Source organism: Semicossyphus pulcher, unplaced genomic scaffold, assembly GCF_022749685.1.
Source record: "Semicossyphus pulcher isolate SPU_LCO1_2020_fin unplaced genomic scaffold, fSemPul1.0.p SCAF_21, whole genome shotgun sequence".
Classification (NCBI taxonomy): Eukaryota; Metazoa; Chordata; class Actinopteri; order Labriformes; family Labridae; genus Semicossyphus; species Semicossyphus pulcher.
Genome location: NW_027211695.1, coordinates 13,611,251 through 13,624,552, shown reverse-complemented (window position 1 = coordinate 13,624,552; position 13,302 = coordinate 13,611,251). Strand labels below are relative to the sequence as shown.

Genomic DNA, 13,302 nt, shown 5'->3' with positions numbered 1-13,302 from the left:
TGTCTTTGTGGAAGAAATGTGCTCTGGACATTCTTCCCTCGCTGGCATGCTTAGGTTTTAGGCTTGTGCGCGGTTGCTGGACGGTGTTTGCTTTCTCAGAGACAGAAACGGCTTGCCGAGTAGCTATTCCGAGTTGTGTTGTGTCTTTTTTTAATCTCTTTTTTGCTAGAGCAATTAATGCTGGGAGAAGGAAACAAAGGGACAGAGCGTGTGTGCCGCACACCCTGGTCAAATTGCAGCAGTGTTTTGAACTTTTCAGCAACTTTGGTAGCAGGTGAAGGTGAGCTAATGCTAAAGGCCCCCAACTCGGGGATTATGCGTGCTGGGCACCGTCAGCCAGGGGGCCGTGTCTGGGAGTGAGTCCCCTGTCTCTGACGCTTCCAACTCATACTTACCTGGCAGGGGAGATACCATGATCAAGAAGGTGGTTCACCCAGGGCGAGGCTCAGCCATTGCACTGCGGCTGTGCTGACCGCTGCGAATTCCCCAAATGTGGGAATCTCGACTGCATAATTTGTGGTAGTGGGGGACTGCGTTCGCGCTCTCCCCTGATCGTTGTGTTGAAGGAAAGAGAAAAAAAAGGAGTCCTCCTCGGCTGTGCCTGTGCTGCGCGTTTTCCCGACTGGTGAGTCAGCGTGTTTGTGGGCGTGTTCATTTAGAGGCCTCGGGTTACTTTTGCGGTTAGTCCAGAAAGTGGCAGCCTTGCTGTGCAGAGATGTCTGATGTACGCTGTGAAGCCGCGGTCGCGATGGCAGCAAGAAGTGGGTGCGGCCCTTTGGAGGGGACAGAATGAATTGCGTGTCCTCCTCTCCGAGATTGTTCTGTCTTTGTGGAAGAAATGTGCTCTGGACATTCTTCCCTCGCTGGCATGCTTAGGTTTTAGGCTTGTGCGCGGTTGCTGGACGGTGTTTGCTTTCTCAGAGACAGAAACGGCTTGCCGAGTAGCTATTCCGAGTTGTGTTGTGTCTTTTTTTAATCTCTTTTTTGCTAGAGCAATTAATGCTGGGAGAAGGAAACAAAGGGACAGAGCGTGTGTGCCGCACACCCTGGTCAAATTGCAGCAGTGTTTTGAACTTTTCAGCAACTTTGGTAGCAGGTGAAGGTGAGCTAATGCTAAAGGCCCCCAACTCGGGGATTATGCGTGCTGGGCACCGTCAGCCAGGGGGTCGTGTCTGGGAGTGAGTCCCCTGTCTCTGACGCTTCCAACTCATACTTACCTGGCAGGGGAGATACCACGATCAAGAAGGTGGTTCACCCAGGGCGAGGCTCAGCCATTGCACTGCGGCTGTGCTGACCGCTGCGAATTCCCCAAATGTGGGAATCTCGACTGCATAATTTGTGGTAGTGGGGGACTGCGTTCGCGCTCTCCCCTGATCGTTGTGTTGAAGGAAAGAGAAAAAAAAGGAGTCCTCCTCGGCTGTGCCTGTGCTGCGCGTTTTCCCGACTGGTGAGTCAGCGTGTTTGTGGGCGTGTTCATTTAGAGGCCTCGGGTTACTTTTGCGGTTAGTCCAGAAAGTGGCAGCCTTGCTGTGCAGAGATGTCTGATGTACGCTGTGAAGCCGCGGTCGCGATGGCAGCAAGAAGTGGGTGCGGCCCTTTGGAGGGGACAGAATGAATTGCGTGTCCTCCTCTCCGAGATTGTTCTGTCTTTGTGGAAGAAATGTGCTCTGGACATTCTTCCCTCGCTGGCATGCTTAGGTTTTAGGCTTGTGCGCGGTTGCTGGACGGTGTTTGCTTTCTCAGAGACAGAAACGGCTTGCCGAGTAGCTATTCCGAGTTGTGTTGTGTCTTTTTTTAATCTCTTTTTTGCTAGAGCAATTAATGCTGGGAGAAGGAAACAAAGGGACAGAGCGTGTGTGCCGCACACCCTGGTCAAATTGCAGCAGTGTTTTGAACTTTTCAGCAACTTTGGTAGCAGGTGAAGGTGAGCTAATGCTAAAGGCCCCCAACTCGGGGATTATGCGTGCTGGGCACCGTCAGCCAGGGGGCCGTGTCTGGGAGTGAGTCCCCTGTCTCTGACGCTTCCAACTCATACTTACCTGGCAGGGGAGATACCATGATCAAGAAGGTGGTTCACCCAGGGCGAGGCTCAGCCATTGCACTGCGGCTGTGCTGACCGCTGCGAATTCCCCAAATGTGGGAATCTCGACTGCATAATTTGTGGTAGTGGGGGACTGCGTTCGCGCTCTCCCCTGATCGTTGTGTTGAAGGAAAGAGAAAAAAAAGGAGTCCTCCTCGGCTGTGCCTGTGCTGCGCGTTTTCCCGACTGGTGAGTCAGCGTGTTTGTGGGCGTGTTCATTTAGAGGCCTCGGGTTACTTTTGCGGTTAGTCCAGAAAGTGGCAGCCTTGCTGTGCAGAGATGTCTGATGTACGCTGTGAAGCCGCGGTCGCGATGGCAGCAAGAAGTGGGTGCGGCCCTTTGGAGGGGACAGAATGAATTGCGTGTCCTCCTCTCCGAGATTGTTCTGTCTTTGTGGAAGAAATGTGCTCTGGACATTCTTCCCTCGCTGGCATGCTTAGGTTTTAGGCTTGTGCGCGGTTGCTGGACGGTGTTTGCTTTCTCAGAGACAGAAACGGCTTGCCGAGTAGCTATTCCGAGTTGTGTTGTGTCTTTTTTTAATCTCTTTTTTGCTAGAGCAATTAATGCTGGGAGAAGGAAACAAAGGGACAGAGCGTGTGTGCCGCACACCCTGGTCAAATTGCAGCAGTGTTTTGAACTTTTCAGCAACTTTGGTAGCAGGTGAAGGTGAGCTAATGCTAAAGGCCCCCAACTCGGGGATTATGCGTGCTGGGCACCGTCAGCCAGGGGGCCGTGTCTGGGAGTGAGTCCCCTGTCTCTGACGCTTCCAACTCATACTTACCTGGCAGGGGAGATACCATGATCAAGAAGGTGGTTCACCCAGGGCGAGGCTCAGCCATTGCACTGCGGCTGTGCTGACCGCTGCGAATTCCCCAAATGTGGGAATCTCGACTGCATAATTTGTGGTAGTGGGGGACTGCGTTCGCGCTCTCCCCTGATCGTTGTGTTGAAGGAAAGAGAAAAAAAAGGAGTCCTCCTCGGCTGTGCCTGTGCTGCGCGTTTTCCCGACTGGTGAGTCAGCGTGTTTGTGGGCGTGTTCATTTAGAGGCCTCGGGTTACTTTTGCGGTTAGTCCAGAAAGTGGCAGCCTTGCTGTGCAGAGATGTCTGATGTACGCTGTGAAGCCGCGGTCGCGATGGCAGCAAGAAGTGGGTGCGGCCCTTTGGAGGGGACAGAATGAATTGCGTGTCCTCCTCTCCGAGATTGTTCTGTCTTTGTGGAAGAAATGTGCTCTGGACATTCTTCCCTCGCTGGCATGCTTAGGTTTTAGGCTTGTGCGCGGTTGCTGGACGGTGTTTGCTTTCTCAGAGACAGAAACGGCTTGCCGAGTAGCTATTCCGAGTTGTGTTGTGTCTTTTTTTAATCTCTTTTTTGCTAGAGCAATTAATGCTGGGAGAAGGAAACAAAGGGACAGAGCGTGTGTGCCGCACACCCTGGTCAAATTGCAGCAGTGTTTTGAACTTTTCAGCAACTTTGGTAGCAGGTGAAGGTGAGCTAATGCTAAAGGCCCCCAACTCGGGGATTATGCGTGCTGGGCACCGTCAGCCAGGGGGCCGTGTCTGGGAGTGAGTCCCCTGTCTCTGACGCTTCCAACTCATACTTACCTGGCAGGGGAGATACCATGATCAAGAAGGTGGTTCACCCAGGGCGAGGCTCAGCCATTGCACTGCGGCTGTGCTGACCGCTGCGAATTCCCCAAATGTGGGAATCTCGACTGCATAATTTGTGGTAGTGGGGGACTGCGTTCGCGCTCTGCCCTGATCGTTGTGTTGAAGGAAAGAGAAAAAAAAGGAGTCCTCCTCGGCTGTGCCTGTGCTGCGCGTTTTCCCGACTGGTGAGTCAGCGTGTTTGTGGGCGTGTTCATTTAGAGGCCTCGGGTTACTTTTGCAGTTAGTCCAGAAAGTGGCAGCCTTGCTGTGCAGAGATGTCTGATGTACGCTGTGAAGCCGCGGTCGCGATGGCAGCAAGAAGTGGGTGCGGCCCTTTGGAGGGGACAGAATGAATTGCGTGTCCTCCTCTCCGAGATTGTTCTGTCTTTGTGGAAGAAATGTGCTCTGGACATTCTTCCCTCGCTGGCATGCTTAGGTTTTAGGCTTGTGCGCGGTTGCTGGACGGTGTTTGCTTTCTCAGAGACAGAAACGGCTTGCCGAGTAGCTATTCCGAGTTGTGTTGTGTCTTTTTTTAATCTCTTTTTTGCTAGAGCAATTAATGCTGGGAGAAGGAAACAAAGGGACAGAGCGTGTGTGCCGCACACCCTGGTCAAATTGCAGCAGTGTTTTGAACTTTTCAGCAACTTTGGTAGCAGGTGAAGGTGAGCTAATGCTAAAGGCCCCCAACTCGGGGATTATGCGTGCTGGGCACCGTCAGCCAGGGGGCCGTGTCTGGGAGTGAGTCCCCTGTCTCTGACGCTTCCAACTCATACTTACCTGGCAGGGGAGATACCATGATCAAGAAGGTGGTTCACCCAGGGCGAGGCTCAGCCATTGCACTGCGGCTGTGCTGACCGCTGCGAATTCCCCAAATGTGGGAATCTCGACTGCATAATTTGTGGTAGTGGGGGACTGCGTTCGCGCTCTCCCCTGATCGTTGTGTTGAAGGAAAGAGAAAAAAAAGGAGTCCTCCTCGGCTGTGCCTGTGCTGCGCGTTTTCCCGACTGGTGAGTCAGCGTGTTTGTGGGCGTGTTCATTTAGAGGCCTCGGGTTACTTTTGCGGTTAGTCCAGAAAGTGGCAGCCTTGCTGTGCAGAGATGTCTGATGTACGCTGTGAAGCCGCGGTCGCGATGGCAGCAAGAAGTGGGTGCGGCCCTTTGGAGGGGACAGAATGAATTGCGTGTCCTCCTCTCCGAGATTGTTCTGTCTTTGTGGAAGAAATGTGCTCTGGACATTCTTCCCTCGCTGGCATGCTTAGGTTTTAGGCTTGTGCGCGGTTGCTGGACGGTGTTTGCTTTCTCAGAGACAGAAACGGCTTGCCGAGTAGCTATTCCGAGTTGTGTTGTGTCTTTTTTTAATCTCTTTTTTGCTAGAGCAATTAATGCTGGGAGAAGGAAACAAAGGGACAGAGCGTGTGTGCCGCACACCCTGGTCAAATTGCAGCAGTGTTTTGAACTTTTCAGCAACTTTGGTAGCAGGTGAAGGTGAGCTAATGCTAAAGGCCCCCAACTCGGGGATTATGCGTGCTGGGCACCGTCAGCCAGGGGGCCGTGTCTGGGAGTGAGTCCCCTGTCTCTGACGCTTCCAACTCATACTTACCTGGCAGGGGAGATACCATGATCAAGAAGGTGGTTCACCCAGGGCGAGGCTCAGCCATTGCACTGCGGCTGTGCTGACCGCTGCGAATTCCCCAAATGTGGGAATCTCGACTGCATAATTTGTGGTAGTGGGGGACTGCGTTCGCGCTCTCCCCTGATCGTTGTGTTGAAGGAAAGAGAAAAAAAAGGAGTCCTCCTCGGCTGTGCCTGTGCTGCGCGTTTTCCCGACTGGTGAGTCAGCGTGTTTGTGGGCGTGTTCATTTAGAGGCCTCGGGTTACTTTTGCGGTTAGTCCAGAAAGTGGCAGCCTTGCTGTGCAGAGATGTCTGATGTACGCTGTGAAGCCGCGGTCGCGATGGCAGCAAGAAGTGGGTGCGGCCCTTTGGAGGGGACAGAATGAATTGCGTGTCCTCCTCTCCGAGATTGTTCTGTCTTTGTGGAAGAAATGTGCTCTGGACATTCTTCCCTCGCTGGCATGCTTAGGTTTTAGGCTTGTGCGCGGTTGCTGGACGGTGTTTGCTTTCTCAGAGACAGAAACGGCTTGCCGAGTAGCTATTCCGAGTTGTGTTGTGTCTTTTTTTAATCTCTTTTTTGCTAGAGCAATTAATGCTGGGAGAAGGAAACAAAGGGACAGAGCGTGTGTGCCGCACACCCTGGTCAAATTGCAGCAGTGTTTTGAACTTTTCAGCAACTTTGGTAGCAGGTGAAGGTGAGCTAATGCTAAAGGCCCCCAACTCGGGGATTATGCGTGCTGGGCACCGTCAGCCAGGGGGCCGTGTCTGGGAGTGAGTCCCCTGTCTCTGACGCTTCCAACTCATACTTACCTGGCAGGGGAGATACCATGATCAAGAAGGTGGTTCACCCAGGGCGAGGCTCAGCCATTGCACTGCGGCTGTGCTGACCGCTGCGAATTCCCCAAATGTGGGAATCTCGACTGCATAATTTGTGGTAGTGGGGGACTGCGTTCGCGCTCTCCCCTGATCGTTGTGTTGAAGGAAAGAGAAAAAAAAGGAGTCCTCCTCGGCTGTGCCTGTGCTGCGCGTTTTCCCGACTGGTGAGTCAGCGTGTTTGTGGGCGTGTTCATTTAGAGGCCTCGGGTTACTTTTGCGGTTAGTCCAGAAAGTGGCAGCCTTGCTGTGCAGAGATGTCTGATGTACGCTGTGAAGCCGCGGTCGCGATGGCAGCAAGAAGTGGGTGCGGCCCTTTGGAGGGGACAGAATGAATTGCGTGTCCTCCTCTCCGAGATTGTTCTGTCTTTGTGGAAGAAATGTGCTCTGGACATTCTTCCCTCGCTGGCATGCTTAGGTTTTAGGCTTGTGCGCGGTTGCTGGACGGTGTTTGCTTTCTCAGAGACAGAAACGGCTTGCCGAGTAGCTATTCCGAGTTGTGTTGTGTCTTTTTTTAATCTCTTTTTTGCTAGAGCAATTAATGCTGGGAGAAGGAAACAAAGGGACAGAGCGTGTGTGCCGCACACCCTGGTCAAATTGCAGCAGTGTTTTGAACTTTTCAGCAACTTTGGTAGCAGGTGAAGGTGAGCTAATGCTAAAGGCCCCCAACTCGGGGATTATGCGTGCTGGGCACCGTCAGCCAGGGGGCCGTGTCTGGGAGTGAGTCCCCTGTCTCTGACGCTTCCAACTCATACTTACCTGGCAGGGGAGATACCATGATCAAGAAGGTGGTTCACCCAGGGCGAGGCTCAGCCATTGCACTGCGGCTGTGCTGACCGCTGCGAATTCCCCAAATGTGGGAATCTCGACTGCATAATTTGTGGTAGTGGGGGACTGCGTTCGCGCTCTCCCCTGATCGTTGTGTTGAAGGAAAGAGAAAAAAAAGGAGTCCTCCTCGGCTGTGCCTGTGCTGCGCGTTTTCCCGACTGGTGAGTCAGCGTGTTTGTGGGCGTGTTCATTTAGAGGCCTCGGGTTACTTTTGCAGTTAGTCCAGAAAGTGGCAGCCTTGCTGTGCAGAGATGTCTGATGTACGCTGTGAAGCCGCGGTCGCGATGGCAGCAAGAAGTGGGTGCGGCCCTTTGGAGGGGACAGAATGAATTGCGTGTCCTCCTCTCCGAGATTGTTCTGTCTTTGTGGAAGAAATGTGCTCTGGACATTCTTCCCTCGCTGGCATGCTTAGGTTTTAGGCTTGTGCGCGGTTGCTGGACGGTGTTTGCTTTCTCAGAGACAGAAACGGCTTGCCGAGTAGCTATTCCGAGTTGTGTTGTGTCTTTTTTTAATCTCTTTTTTGCTAGAGCAATTAATGCTGGGAGAAGGAAACAAAGGGACAGAGCGTGTGTGCTGCACACCCTGGTCAAATTGCAGCAGTGTTTTGAACTTTTCAGCAACTTTGGTAGCAGGTGAAGGTGAGCTAATGCTAAAGGCCCCCAACTCGGGGATTATGCGTGCTGGGCACCGTCAGCCAGGGGGCCGTGTCTGGGAGTGAGTCCCCTGTCTCTGACGCTTCCAACTCATACTTACCTGGCAGGGGAGATACCACGATCAAGAAGGTGGTTCACCCAGGGCGAGGCTCAGCCATTGCACTGCGGCTGTGCTGACCGCTGCGAATTCCCCAAATGTGGGAATCTCGACTGCATAATTTGTGGTAGTGGGGGACTGCGTTCGCGCTCTCCCCTGATCGTTGTGTTGAAGGAAAGAGAAAAAAAAGGAGTCCTCCTCGGCTGTGCCTGTGCTGCGCGTTTTCCCGACTGGTGAGTCAGCGTGTTTGTGGGCGTGTTCATTTAGAGGCCTCGGGTTACTTTTGCGGTTAGTCCAGAAAGTGGCAGCCTTGCTGTGCAGAGATGTCTGATGTACGCTGTGAAGCCGCGGTCGCGATGGCAGCAAGAAGTGGGTGCGGCCCTTTGGAGGGGACAGAATGAATTGCGTGTCCTCCTCTCCGAGATTGTTCTGTCTTTGTGGAAGAAATGTGCTCTGGACATTCTTCCCTCGCTGGCATGCTTAGGTTTTAGGCTTGTGCGCGGTTGCTGGACGGTGTTTGCTTTCTCAGAGACAGAAACGGCTTGCCGAGTAGCTATTCCGAGTTGTGTTGTGTCTTTTTTTAATCTCTTTTTTGCTAGAGCAATTAATGCTGGGAGAAGGAAACAAAGGGACAGAGCGTGTGTGCCGCACACCCTGGTCAAATTGCAGCAGTGTTTTGAACTTTTCAGCAACTTTGGTAGCAGGTGAAGGTGAGCTAATGCTAAAGGCCCCCAACTCGGGGATTATGCGTGCTGGGCACCGTCAGCCAGGGGGCCGTGTCTGGGAGTGAGTCCCCTGTCTCTGACGCTTCCAACTCATACTTACCTGGCAGGGGAGATACCATGATCAAGAAGGTGGTTCACCCAGGGCGAGGCTCAGCCATTGCACTGCGGCTGTGCTGACCGCTGCGAATTCCCCAAATGTGGGAATCTCGACTGCATAATTTGTGGTAGTGGGGGACTGCGTTCGCGCTCTCCCCTGATCGTTGTGTTGAAGGAAAGAGAAAAAAAAGGAGTCCTCCTCGGCTGTGCCTGTGCTGCGCGTTTTCCCGACTGGTGAGTCAGCGTGTTTGTGGGCGTGTTCATTTAGAGGCCTCGGGTTACTTTTGCGGTTAGTCCAGAAAGTGGCAGCCTTGCTGTGCAGAGATGTCTGATGTACGCTGTGAAGCCGCGGTCGCGATGGCAGCAAGAAGTGGGTGCGGCCCTTTGGAGGGGACAGAATGAATTGCGTGTCCTCCTCTCCGAGATTGTTCTGTCTTTGTGGAAGAAATGTGCTCTGGACATTCTTCCCTCGCTGGCATGCTTAGGTTTTAGGCTTGTGCGCGGTTGCTGGACGGTGTTTGCTTTCTCAGAGACAGAAACGGCTTGCCGAGTAGCTATTCCGAGTTGTGTTGTGTCTTTTTTTAATCTCTTTTTTGCTAGAGCAATTAATGCTGGGAGAAGGAAACAAAGGGACAGAGCGTGTGTGCCGCACACCCTGGTCAAATTGCAGCAGTGTTTTGAACTTTTCAGCAACTTTGGTAGCAGGTGAAGGTGAGCTAATGCTAAAGGCCCCCAACTCGGGGATTATGCGTGCTGGGCACCGTCAGCCAGGGGGCCGTGTCTGGGAGTGAGTCCCCTGTCTCTGACGCTTCCAACTCATACTTACCTGGCAGGGGAGATACCATGATCAAGAAGGTGGTTCACCCAGGGCGAGGCTCAGCCATTGCACTGCGGCTGTGCTGACCGCTGCGAATTCCCCAAATGTGGGAATCTCGACTGCATAATTTGTGGTAGTGGGGGACTGCGTTCGCGCTCTCCCCTGATCGTTGTGTTGAAGGAAAGAGAAAAAAAAGGAGTCCTCCTCGGCTGTGCCTGTGCTGCGCGTTTTCCCGACTGGTGAGTCAGCGTGTTTGTGGGCGTGTTCATTTAGAGGCCTCGGGTTACTTTTGCGGTTAGTCCAGAAAGTGGCAGCCTTGCTGTGCAGAGATGTCTGATGTACGCTGTGAAGCCGCGGTCGCGATGGCAGCAAGAAGTGGGTGCGGCCCTTTGGAGGGGACAGAATGAATTGCGTGTCCTCCTCTCCGAGATTGTTCTGTCTTTGTGGAAGAAATGTGCTCTGGACATTCTTCCCTCGCTGGCATGCTTAGGTTTTAGGCTTGTGCGCGGTTGCTGGACGGTGTTTGCTTTCTCAGAGACAGAAACGGCTTGCCGAGTAGCTATTCCGAGTTGTGTTGTGTCTTTTTTTAATCTCTTTTTTGCTAGAGCAATTAATGCTGGGAGAAGGAAACAAAGGGACAGAGCGTGTGTGCCGCACACCCTGGTCAAATTGCAGCAGTGTTTTGAACTTTTCAGCAACTTTGGTAGCAGGTGAAGGTGAGCTAATGCTAAAGGCCCCCAACTCGGGGATTATGCGTGCTGGGCACCGTCAGCCAGGGGGCCGTGTCTGGGAGTGAGTCCCCTGTCTCTGACGCTTCCAACTCATACTTACCTGGCAGGGGAGATACCATGATCAAGAAGGTGGTTCACCCAGGGCGAGGCTCAGCCATTGCACTGCGGCTGTGCTGACCGCTGCGAATTCCCCAAATGTGGGAATCTCGACTGCATAATTTGTGGTAGTGGGGGACTGCGTTCGCGCTCTCCCCTGATCGTTGTGTTGAAGGAAAGAGAAAAAAAAGGAGTCCTCCTCGGCTGTGCCTGTGCTGCGCGTTTTCCCGACTGGTGAGTCAGCGTGTTTGTGGGCGTGTTCATTTAGAGGCCTCGGGTTACTTTTGCGGTTAGTCCAGAAAGTGGCAGCCTTGCTGTGCAGAGATGTCTGATGTACGCTGTGAAGCCGCGGTCGCGATGGCAGCAAGAAGTGGGTGCGGCCCTTTGGAGGGGACAGAATGAATTGCGTGTCCTCCTCTCCGAGATTGTTCTGTCTTTGTGGAAGAAATGTGCTCTGGACATTCTTCCCTCGCTGGCATGCTTAGGTTTTAGGCTTGTGCGCGGTTGCTGGACGGTGTTTGCTTTCTCAGAGACAGAAACGGCTTGCCGAGTAGCTATTCCGAGTTGTGTTGTGTCTTTTTTTAATCTCTTTTTTGCTAGAGCAATTAATGCTGGGAGAAGGAAACAAAGGGACAGAGCGTGTGTGCCGCACACCCTGGTCAAATTGCAGCAGTGTTTTGAACTTTTCAGCAACTTTGGTAGCAGGTGAAGGTGAGCTAATGCTAAAGGCCCCCAACTCGGGGATTATGCGTGCTGGGCACCGTCAGCCAGGGGGCCGTGTATGGGAGTGAGTCCCCTGTCTCTGACGCTTCCAACTCATACTTACCTGGCAGGGGAGATACCACGATCAAGAAGGTGGTTCACCCAGGGCGAGGCTCAGCCATTGCACTGCGGCTGTGCTGACCGCTGCGAATTCCCCAAATGTGGGAATCTCGACTGCATAATTTGTGGTAGTGGGGGACTGCGTTCTAGAGATGTCAACTCTCGTTCACTTCAGTGACCCGGATCTTCGGATCTCGTTCAGCTGAACGATTCGTTCATTACATTCGTTCACCAGGTCGTTCAGTGACATTTCCGGTTTACCTGTAACTCACTCACTCTCACTCGTTCATGAACGATACGGCTCCCATTGCATTACTGGTCTTCTTGTTCAATCATCACAATATAACAGTTACTTCGCCCAACTATATTAAAAAGAAAATATTATAATATTTATATAAAAATAAACATTCATGTGTTATCTCATCTTGCTGTTGTGTCAGTTTATTTTTGAGATGTTGTAATACCGTTTCTAGTATTGTACTTTACTTTATTTCTTTATTTCAGACACATAAGTCCATATCTGTACTCGTGCTAACATCAATCAGTCTGGTTTTCTAAAAGAAGTGGGGAGCCGCGAGAGGAGCCAAGTGAACGAAAGGAACGAATTTGATGCATGAAAGTGAACGGATCATTCCGTTCACTGAAAAGATTCGTTCTTTTTGAACGAATCGTTCAGGACCGAAACATCTCTACTGCGTTCGCGCTCTCCCCTGATCGTTGTGTTGAAGGAAAGAGAAAAAAAAGGAGTCCTCCTCGGCTGTGCCTGTGCTGCGCGTTTTCCCGACTGGTGAGTCAGCGTGTTTGTGGGCGTGTTCATTTAGAGGCCTCGGGTTACTTTTGCGGTTAGTCCAGAAAGTGGCAGCCTTGCTGTGCAGAGATGTCTGATGTACGCTGTGAAGCCGCGGTCGCGATGGCAGCAAGAAGTGGGTGCGGCCCTTTGGAGGGGACAGAATGAATTGCGTGTCCTCCTCTCCGAGATTGTTCTGTCTTTGTGGAAGAAATGTGCTCTGGACATTCTTCCCTCGCTGGCATGCTTAGGTTTTAGGCTTGTGCGCGGTTGCTGGACGGTGTTTGCTTTCTCAGAGACAGAAACGGCTTGCCGAGTAGCTATTCCGAGTTGTGTTGTGTCTTTTTTTAATCTCTTTTTTGCTAGAGCAATTAATGCTGGGAGAAGGAAACAAAGGGACAGAGCGTGTGTGCCGCACACCCTGGTCAAATTGCAGCAGTGTTTTGAACTTTTCAGCAACTTTGGTAGCAGGTGAAGGTGAGCTAATGCTAAAGGCCCCCAACTCGGGGATTATGCGTGCTGGGCACCGTCAGCCAGGGGGCCGTGTATGGGAGTGAGTCCCCTGTCTCTGACGCTTCCAACTCATACTTACCTGGCAGGGGAGATACCACGATCAAGAAGGTGGTTCACCCAGGGCGAGGCTCAGCCATTGCACTGCGGCTGTGCTGACCGCTGCGAATTCCCCAAATGTGGGAATCTCGACTGCATAATTTGTGGTAGTGGGGGACTGCGTTCTAGAGATGTCAACTCTCGTTCACTTCAGTGACCCGGATCTTCGGATCTCGTTCAGCTGAACGATTCGTTCATTACATTCGTTCACCAGGTCGTTCAGTGACATTTCCGGTTTACCTGTAACTCACTCACTCTCACTCGTTCATGAACGATACGGCTCCCATTGCATTACTGGTCTTCTTGTTCAATCATCACAATATAACAGTTACTTCGCCCAACTATATTAAAAAGAAAATATTATAATATTTATATAAAAATAAACATTCATGTGTTATCTCATCTTGCTGTTGTGTCAGTTTATTTTTGAGATGTTGTAATACCGTTTCTAGTATTGTACTTTACTTTATTTCTTTATTTCAGACACATAAGTCCATATCTGTACTCGTGCTAACATCAATCAGTCTGGTTTTCTAAAAGAAGTGGGGAGCCGCGAGAGGAGCCAAGTGAACGAAAGGAACGAATTTGATGCATGAAAGTGAACGGATCATTCCGTTCACTGAAAAGATTCGTTCTTTTTGAACGAATCGTTCAGGACCGAAACATCTCTACTGCGTTCGCGCTCTCCCCTGATCGTTGTGTTGAAGGAAAGAGAAAAAAAAGGAGTCCTCCTCGGCTGTGCCTGTGCTGCGCGTTTTCCCGACTGGTGAGTCAGCGTGTTTGTGGGCGTGTTCATTTAGAGGCCTCGGGTTACTTTTGCGGTTAGTCC

General features: G+C 51.9%; 15 non-coding genes across 15 annotated transcripts; all 15 read left to right on the top strand.

Annotated features, from left to right (window-relative positions):
* Nucleotides 1–387: 387 nt before the first annotated feature.
* LOC138601496 (U1 spliceosomal RNA) lies at nucleotides 388–551 on the top strand. The gene has a single exon (XR_011309000.1). It is a non-coding gene; the product is annotated as a U1 spliceosomal RNA (small nuclear RNA).
* A 658-nt stretch (nucleotides 552–1,209) lies between these two features.
* Nucleotides 1,210–1,373, top strand: LOC138601289 (U1 spliceosomal RNA). The gene has a single exon (XR_011308805.1). It is a non-coding gene; the product is annotated as a U1 spliceosomal RNA (small nuclear RNA).
* Nucleotides 1,374–2,031: 658 nt separating this feature from the next.
* Nucleotides 2,032–2,195, top strand: LOC138601495 (U1 spliceosomal RNA). Its single transcript, XR_011308999.1, has one exon. It is a non-coding gene; the product is annotated as a U1 spliceosomal RNA (small nuclear RNA).
* Nucleotides 2,196–2,853: 658 nt separating this feature from the next.
* LOC138601494 (U1 spliceosomal RNA) lies at nucleotides 2,854–3,017 on the top strand. Its single transcript, XR_011308998.1, has one exon. It is a non-coding gene; the product is annotated as a U1 spliceosomal RNA (small nuclear RNA).
* Nucleotides 3,018–3,675: 658 nt separating this feature from the next.
* On the top strand, nucleotides 3,676–3,839 carry LOC138601619 (U1 spliceosomal RNA). Its single transcript, XR_011309115.1, has one exon. It is a non-coding gene; the product is annotated as a U1 spliceosomal RNA (small nuclear RNA).
* A 658-nt stretch (nucleotides 3,840–4,497) lies between these two features.
* On the top strand, nucleotides 4,498–4,661 carry LOC138601493 (U1 spliceosomal RNA). The gene has a single exon (XR_011308997.1). It is a non-coding gene; the product is annotated as a U1 spliceosomal RNA (small nuclear RNA).
* A 658-nt stretch (nucleotides 4,662–5,319) lies between these two features.
* LOC138601492 (U1 spliceosomal RNA) lies at nucleotides 5,320–5,483 on the top strand. Its single transcript, XR_011308996.1, has one exon. It is a non-coding gene; the product is annotated as a U1 spliceosomal RNA (small nuclear RNA).
* Nucleotides 5,484–6,141: 658 nt separating this feature from the next.
* Nucleotides 6,142–6,305, top strand: LOC138601491 (U1 spliceosomal RNA). The gene has a single exon (XR_011308995.1). It is a non-coding gene; the product is annotated as a U1 spliceosomal RNA (small nuclear RNA).
* Nucleotides 6,306–6,963: 658 nt separating this feature from the next.
* LOC138601489 (U1 spliceosomal RNA) lies at nucleotides 6,964–7,127 on the top strand. Its single transcript, XR_011308993.1, has one exon. It is a non-coding gene; the product is annotated as a U1 spliceosomal RNA (small nuclear RNA).
* A 658-nt stretch (nucleotides 7,128–7,785) lies between these two features.
* On the top strand, nucleotides 7,786–7,949 carry LOC138601288 (U1 spliceosomal RNA). Its single transcript, XR_011308804.1, has one exon. It is a non-coding gene; the product is annotated as a U1 spliceosomal RNA (small nuclear RNA).
* A 658-nt stretch (nucleotides 7,950–8,607) lies between these two features.
* Nucleotides 8,608–8,771, top strand: LOC138601488 (U1 spliceosomal RNA). The gene has a single exon (XR_011308992.1). It is a non-coding gene; the product is annotated as a U1 spliceosomal RNA (small nuclear RNA).
* Nucleotides 8,772–9,429: 658 nt separating this feature from the next.
* LOC138601487 (U1 spliceosomal RNA) lies at nucleotides 9,430–9,593 on the top strand. Its single transcript, XR_011308991.1, has one exon. It is a non-coding gene; the product is annotated as a U1 spliceosomal RNA (small nuclear RNA).
* A 658-nt stretch (nucleotides 9,594–10,251) lies between these two features.
* LOC138601486 (U1 spliceosomal RNA) lies at nucleotides 10,252–10,415 on the top strand. The gene has a single exon (XR_011308990.1). It is a non-coding gene; the product is annotated as a U1 spliceosomal RNA (small nuclear RNA).
* A 658-nt stretch (nucleotides 10,416–11,073) lies between these two features.
* Nucleotides 11,074–11,242, top strand: LOC138601635 (U1 spliceosomal RNA). The gene has a single exon (XR_011309130.1). It is a non-coding gene; the product is annotated as a U1 spliceosomal RNA (small nuclear RNA).
* Nucleotides 11,243–12,448: 1,206 nt separating this feature from the next.
* On the top strand, nucleotides 12,449–12,617 carry LOC138601634 (U1 spliceosomal RNA). The gene has a single exon (XR_011309129.1). It is a non-coding gene; the product is annotated as a U1 spliceosomal RNA (small nuclear RNA).
* Nucleotides 12,618–13,302: the final 685 nt, after the last annotated feature.